At 48.1% G+C, this 6,000-nt stretch overlaps 1 protein-coding gene across 1 annotated transcript in view; it reads left to right on the top strand.

The window, feature by feature from the left end:
• The first annotated feature begins 1,745 nt into the window (after positions 1-1,745).
• Positions 1,746-6,000, top strand: part of LOC137429139 (protein mono-ADP-ribosyltransferase PARP6-like) — a 139,396-nt gene continuing 135,141 nt past the window's right edge. Inside the window, exon 1 of the mRNA XM_078779623.1 lies at positions 1,746-2,109. The gene's annotated coding sequence lies outside the window, so the exon portion shown is untranslated. The remainder of the gene's footprint in view (positions 2,110-6,000) is intronic.

The raw sequence follows: 6,000 nt of genomic DNA, 5'->3' as shown, positions 1-6,000 counted from the left end.
TTAATTTGAAACAAATCTTCCCGCATGACAACGTAGGTGTGGCTTTGCTACACAGATCTTGTAGTCTTTTATTTTGGCAACAAAAGTAGCTGCGGCGAAGGTATGCGCTCTACCGAGTGCCCGTTCTAGTTATTATTATTTTTGTATACAAGATCGAGGCTCGAAATTCCATGCCCGAACCTCAGCGCAATCCAAGAGGATTCACTTGTTTAACTTCATCTGAACTTTGTTTGGCCCGTTTCAAATCTTTGAGCCGTTCGTTTTCCAGGTTACATACGTCATAGAGAGATGACGGTTGTCCCAATGTCCTGTTTTCTGGCACATTTTCATTTATCCAAATTTAATAAAAGACATCAATTAAAACAGGTTTAAACCGTTTTTAAATAACGGTGTGTAGCTTTAAAACCTGTTTTATCGTTTACCTGTAATGTTGACGAAGGGATTCCTCTATTTTAAAATTCACCGATATTGTTTGGTTGATTGTGACGTCACATTCCATCATTTCTCGAGTGACGTGGATCGCGAACGCGTCGTCTTGTTTCCCGTGGACTCCAAGAGTGATTTTTCTCACAATGTCGATCCGCTTTGTCGCGGCTCTGTTGACCGGATGTCTTACGTCGATCTATTTATCCTTCGACAAGTTGTTTGTCGTTACCCCCAAGAAGCCAGTCACCTTTCTCGATTGGCTTTGCCGCTTCGGTCGCACTTCTCCGGTAAAGGTAATCCATCATTTACATCTACGTGCTCCTCTTCACACGCATTTTAAATGTCGATTTTAAATGATTTGAAATGTGGAACTCAAAATGACGGACCGGACACAATTTGGTCGAGTTCACGCCACGACAAGTTTGCGTGGAAACCGCCGTGTGGTTAAGCGGTGACGAGCACTCCGTTCCGTTGGAGTGCTTGTTTGAGCTCTTTGAATTCAGCAAGCAGCTAGGTAAGCGGTAGCAAGCTGCTTGTTAACGGAACACACCCCGGGTCTCGCCTTTTCCACTCAGAGAGATATGTGGATCGGTTGTTTCGGTCGACCGGACACACTATGCCCATTGAACCATAAATATCATGTGTGTCGATGTTGATGAGTCCGTTGTTTATTTCAGCCGGACTGTCCACATCAGGCCCCGCCCCACTCGGTCACGCAACAGGAAGGGATAACCCCACTTCCGTGTCACCCACATCATGGCTAGCTTCTTCACATCATGGCTAGCTTCTTCACATCTGAAGCAAACATATTGCAAAAAGCATCCTCGACTGTGCAAATCGATTTTAAAATCCCTGAAAGATCCGGGTCAAAATTCAAATAAAACTAGAACGGCACTCAGTGGAGAGCACACCTCCGCCAGGTGAACAGTTTACGTGTTGTATCCCAGCCAGAAAATCACAATACAGAATCACATTTAATCAAAATCATCCGTCCATAACTTTTTGAGATATCTTGTTCACAGGACACAGATAGACAGGGGTGAAAACATAACCTCCATCCACCTTTGGTGACGGAGGTAATAAATTTAGCAACAAATCACAACAACCTCAACATGCGATCGCTCCGAGGGGGAAACACCTAGGCGGTGTATGCACAAGGCCCGATCGAAGCCTTAAGACCAATGACGATCTGATTTTAATATAACTTTTAATTATCCAAACGACAAACATGGGCGTCGAGGTTCCTCTGGATAAAAGAGGAGACGATGCAAAGTTTGATTATACTGGTGTCTGCACTGGTCCCTCCAGGTCCAGGTCCAGGGTGTGAATTATAATTATAAACGAAGAAACTGTTGTGTATGTAGTGCACATATTCACCGTTGTGTCCCTACACCGGGACCGGGTTGTATCCCTACGCCAGAGCTCGGATGGCGCTGCTGTGAATCGGGCCTTGATCGGCAGAGTGAATAAACGCGTACGACAATCGATCATAGTTTGTCGAGATACTTTACATGGCGACGAGGATAAACATCTAGACCATGACTTCTTTCGGCCATATCGATGAATTCGACCCTCATGAGGGGGATTTTGACACGTATTCTGAGCGGTTGTCTTTCTACTTCGAGGCGAACGACATCGCGACCGAAGCCCGGATGAAGGCCGTCTTCCTGTCCGTTTGCGGAGGTGAGACGTTCACACTCGTTAAAAACCTGATTCGGCCTCGGACAATCCAGGAGCTCACGTATGCAGAGCTCAAGGCCGCTTTGAAGGAACATTGCAACCCATCTCCTTCAGTCATCCTGTGTCGGTTTAATTTTTACATGTGCAGACAGCAGCAAGGTCAGTCGATCGCAGACTTCATTGCACACCTCAAAAAACTGTCACATCTGTGTGAGTTTGGGGACACGATCGATGACATGCTTCGTGATTTGCTGGTGGTTGGCATGTCCGATGACCGCACTCGTAGACGCCTGCTTGCTGAGAGAAGACAAAAAAAAAAAAAAAACCAAAAAAAAAAAACCACCTTTAGAGGCCATTTTTCCCCGCAAGCGGGGGTTGGCCTTTTTCGGGAACTGTGGTTGTTGTTGTTTTTTTTTCGGTCCCCTTTTTGAAGCAATGTTTTGCGGCCGGATGCCCTTCCTGACGCCAACCCTTTTTGCCGCCTTTAACGACAAGCAGGGAATTACCAGTGAACTGGTACTCAATTTGCCGACCTCGGAAGGATGTACAGGCTGAGTCAACCCCCCTGGCGTTAATTCAGCGATTAACCGGGATTCGAACCCAGGATCCTAGGATCCTAAGCCGGCACCCTAGCCGCGAGCCCAACACCAGGGAGAAGACTGACGTTCCAAAATGCCAGAGACACCGCCATTTCCATGGAAAGTGCTGAACGCAACGCTACAAGCATCGGTGCCACTCGCTCGTCTGGTACCAGCCCTGCTGTGAATCGGTTGGATCATGTTCAGCCAAAACGTTGGAACAAGGCTCCTCGTCAGAAGCCAGTGCAGTCTCAAACCCACAACAACTGTTTTCGGTGCAACGGAAAGCACCCTCCGGAGACGTGTCGGTTCAAAGATGCCACCTGCCATTTCTGTTCGAAAACTGGCCATATTGCTCCAGCTTGCATCACTCGCAAATCGGGAAAAGGAAAAGCTGCTGACAAGATTCATCAGTTTATCGGTTCGGAGGAACCCGAGCTTGACCAGGTGAGCTCTGTTTCCGACAACTCAGAATCGTATGACCTGCTTCATATTGATTCTCACCATAGGCGGGACCCTCTTCTTGCCAATGTTGTCGTCAACAATCGACCATTGCAAATGGAGGTCGACACTGGTGCAGCCGTCTCGCTCATCAGCCATGCTGTTTTCACAAACCTGTGGAGTGATGCTGACCGACCCCATCTGAAACCTACTACCTATGGACTCTCCACTTCTACAGGTGAGAAGATTGTTCCCTGCGGTACATGTGACGTCACGGTGGGCTACGATAACCGTGAGTTTCACCTACCCCTGATCGTCATTCCTGGAAAGGGCCTTCCTTACTCGGCAGGAACTGGTTGAGCATAATTCGACTGAAGTGGGAAAGCATTCATCAACTCCGGGCAGCCAACGTTTCTCCTACCGCAGCATACACACTCAAAAATGTGCTGGATACGTACCCGGATGTCTTCAAGGATGAGCTTGGAACCTTGAAAGGACATACGGCTAAACTCAGGGTTGACCGGGATGCCAATCCTATATTTTGCAGGGCTCGCCCAGTCCCTTTCGCCCTGCGTGAGCGGATTGACAAGGAACTGGATCATCTTGAAAATCTGGGGATCATCGAGCAAATCCAGTATGCCGAATGGGCGGCGCCCATCGTTCCGGTCATAAAATCGGACCAGTCAATCCGCATATGTAGAGATTATAAAATGACCGTGAACAGGTGTTCTTCATTGGATAAATATCCAATCCCGAGGATCGAAGACCTCTATGCTCGTCTCACGGGAGGCAAGACTTTTACGAAACTCGATCTCAAATCCGCCTATCTACAGCTCTGCTTGGACGAGAATTCGAAACAGTATCTTACCATCAACACGCTTCGTGGGTTGTACAGGTACCACCAACTTAGTTTTGGAGTGAAATCTGCACCTGGAATTTATCAGCGTGTCATGGACAGTTTGTTTGCCGCCGAACGCAACATCGTTTGTTACCAGGATGATATTCTGGTTACTGGTCGTACGGACGCGGAACATCTACAGAACCTGGAGAGAGTTCTGAAGAAGATTTCGGACTCCGGCCTACGTTTGCGTCGAGACAAGTGCAAGTTTATGGTGCCATCAGTCAAGTACCTGGGTCATACGATTGATGCCGAGGGTCTACACCCGACAGATGAGAAAGTCCGAGCTATCAAGGATGCTCCTGCTCCACGAGATGTGACCGAATTGAAGTCATACCTCGGTTTGCTTCAGTTCTATGGTCGTTACATCCCGAATGTGACCGACGTTTTGGGCCCCCTTTATCGGCTTTTGAGGAAAGGAGTCTCCTGGAGCTGGTGGTCTACTAAACAATCAGCATTCCAGACCTCTAAGGATCTGCTCAAATCGTCCAATGTTCTCGTTCATTTTGATCCAGAGAAGGATCTTGTGCTGACATGCGATGCCTGTCGGTATGGAGTGGGGAGTGTATTATCACACGTGATGCCTGATTGTACGGAAAGACCGGTTGCATTTGCATCCAGAACGTTGTCCCCGGCAGAGAAAAACTATTCCCAACTTGACAAGGAAGGATTGGGAATCGTTTTCGGCGTCGGCAAATTTCGCCAGTACCTTCTTGGACATCATTTTACGATTCGCACTGATCACAAGCCGCTGATCAGTTTGTTTGGTCCAACTAAGGCGACATCTGACACACTACCGCCCAGGATCATCCGCTGGTCCCTGTTTCTCGCTGCTTATGACTACACCATATGTTATAAGCCCGGTTCGTCTATCACAAATGCAGATGCCATGAGTCGGTTACCCCTTCCAGAATCCGTTGATGATTCGCCTACACCAGGATCCATTATCGCACTGATGGATCATCTGGAAGATTGTGCTGTCGATTCCAGCCAGATCCGCACTCATACTCGACGAGACCCCGTTCTGTCCAGAACTGTCCAGGCTGTACAGCTTGGATGGCATTTGCTACCTGAGGGTGACCCAGATTTTGCAGCTTTTAAAGCACGTAAAAACGAACTCAGCATGGAAAATGGTTGCCTACTCTGGGGATGTCGTGTCGTGATCCCGAAAAATCTGCGTTCCAGGGTCATGGATGAAATCCATGACTGTCACCCCGGGATTGTGAAGATGAAGTCACTCGCCAGAAACTATGTGTGGTGGCCGAATCTTGATGCTGATATCGAACATCATGTTCGACATTGTTACCCCTGCCAGAGCACCCGGAATACACCTGCGAAAGCGCCACTGCATCCCTGGGAATGGCCCAGCGAACCGTGGCATCGCCTACATCTCGATTATGCCGGGCCTATTAACGGCAGCATGATTCTAATAATTACGGACGCACACACAAAATGGATTGATGCCTATGTGACGCGTGGTACTACGTCAGCCATTGTCATCGAAAGACTCAGACGCTGTTTCGCCACTCATGGTCTGCCCAGGATGATCGTGAGTGATAACGGTTCGTGTTTTTCCAGTACCGAGTTTGCCGAGTTCACACGTCAGAACGGCATCAAACATAAGTTTGTCAGCCCACATCACCAGGCTTCAAATGGCTTGGCCGAACGATCCGTGGGAATCATCAAATCCAGATTGCAGAAACTTCAGGAGGGAACCCTGGAAACAAAGCTGTCTCGTCTCCTGTTCAAATACCGCATCACGCCACAATCAACAACCGGTGCAGCTCCGTCTGAGTTATTGATGAAACGACACTTGAGATCGACACTTGACAATCTCAAACCAGACATATCATCAAATGTTTATCAGAGCCAGCTTAATCAAAAGTTGGTGCACGATGAGACGTCCAACAGTCGATGTATCAACATTGGAGATCCAGTGTTTGCCCGAAATTTTGGTGCAGGTGCGACGTAGCTACC

Source organism: Myxine glutinosa, chromosome 6 (assembly GCF_964187855.1).
Source record: "Myxine glutinosa chromosome 6, kmMyxGlut1.1, whole genome shotgun sequence".
Lineage (NCBI taxonomy): Eukaryota > Metazoa > Chordata > Myxini > Myxiniformes > Myxinidae > Myxine > Myxine glutinosa.
Note: the sequence above shows the minus strand (reverse complement) of the source record. Positions and strands in the feature narration are given on the sequence as shown.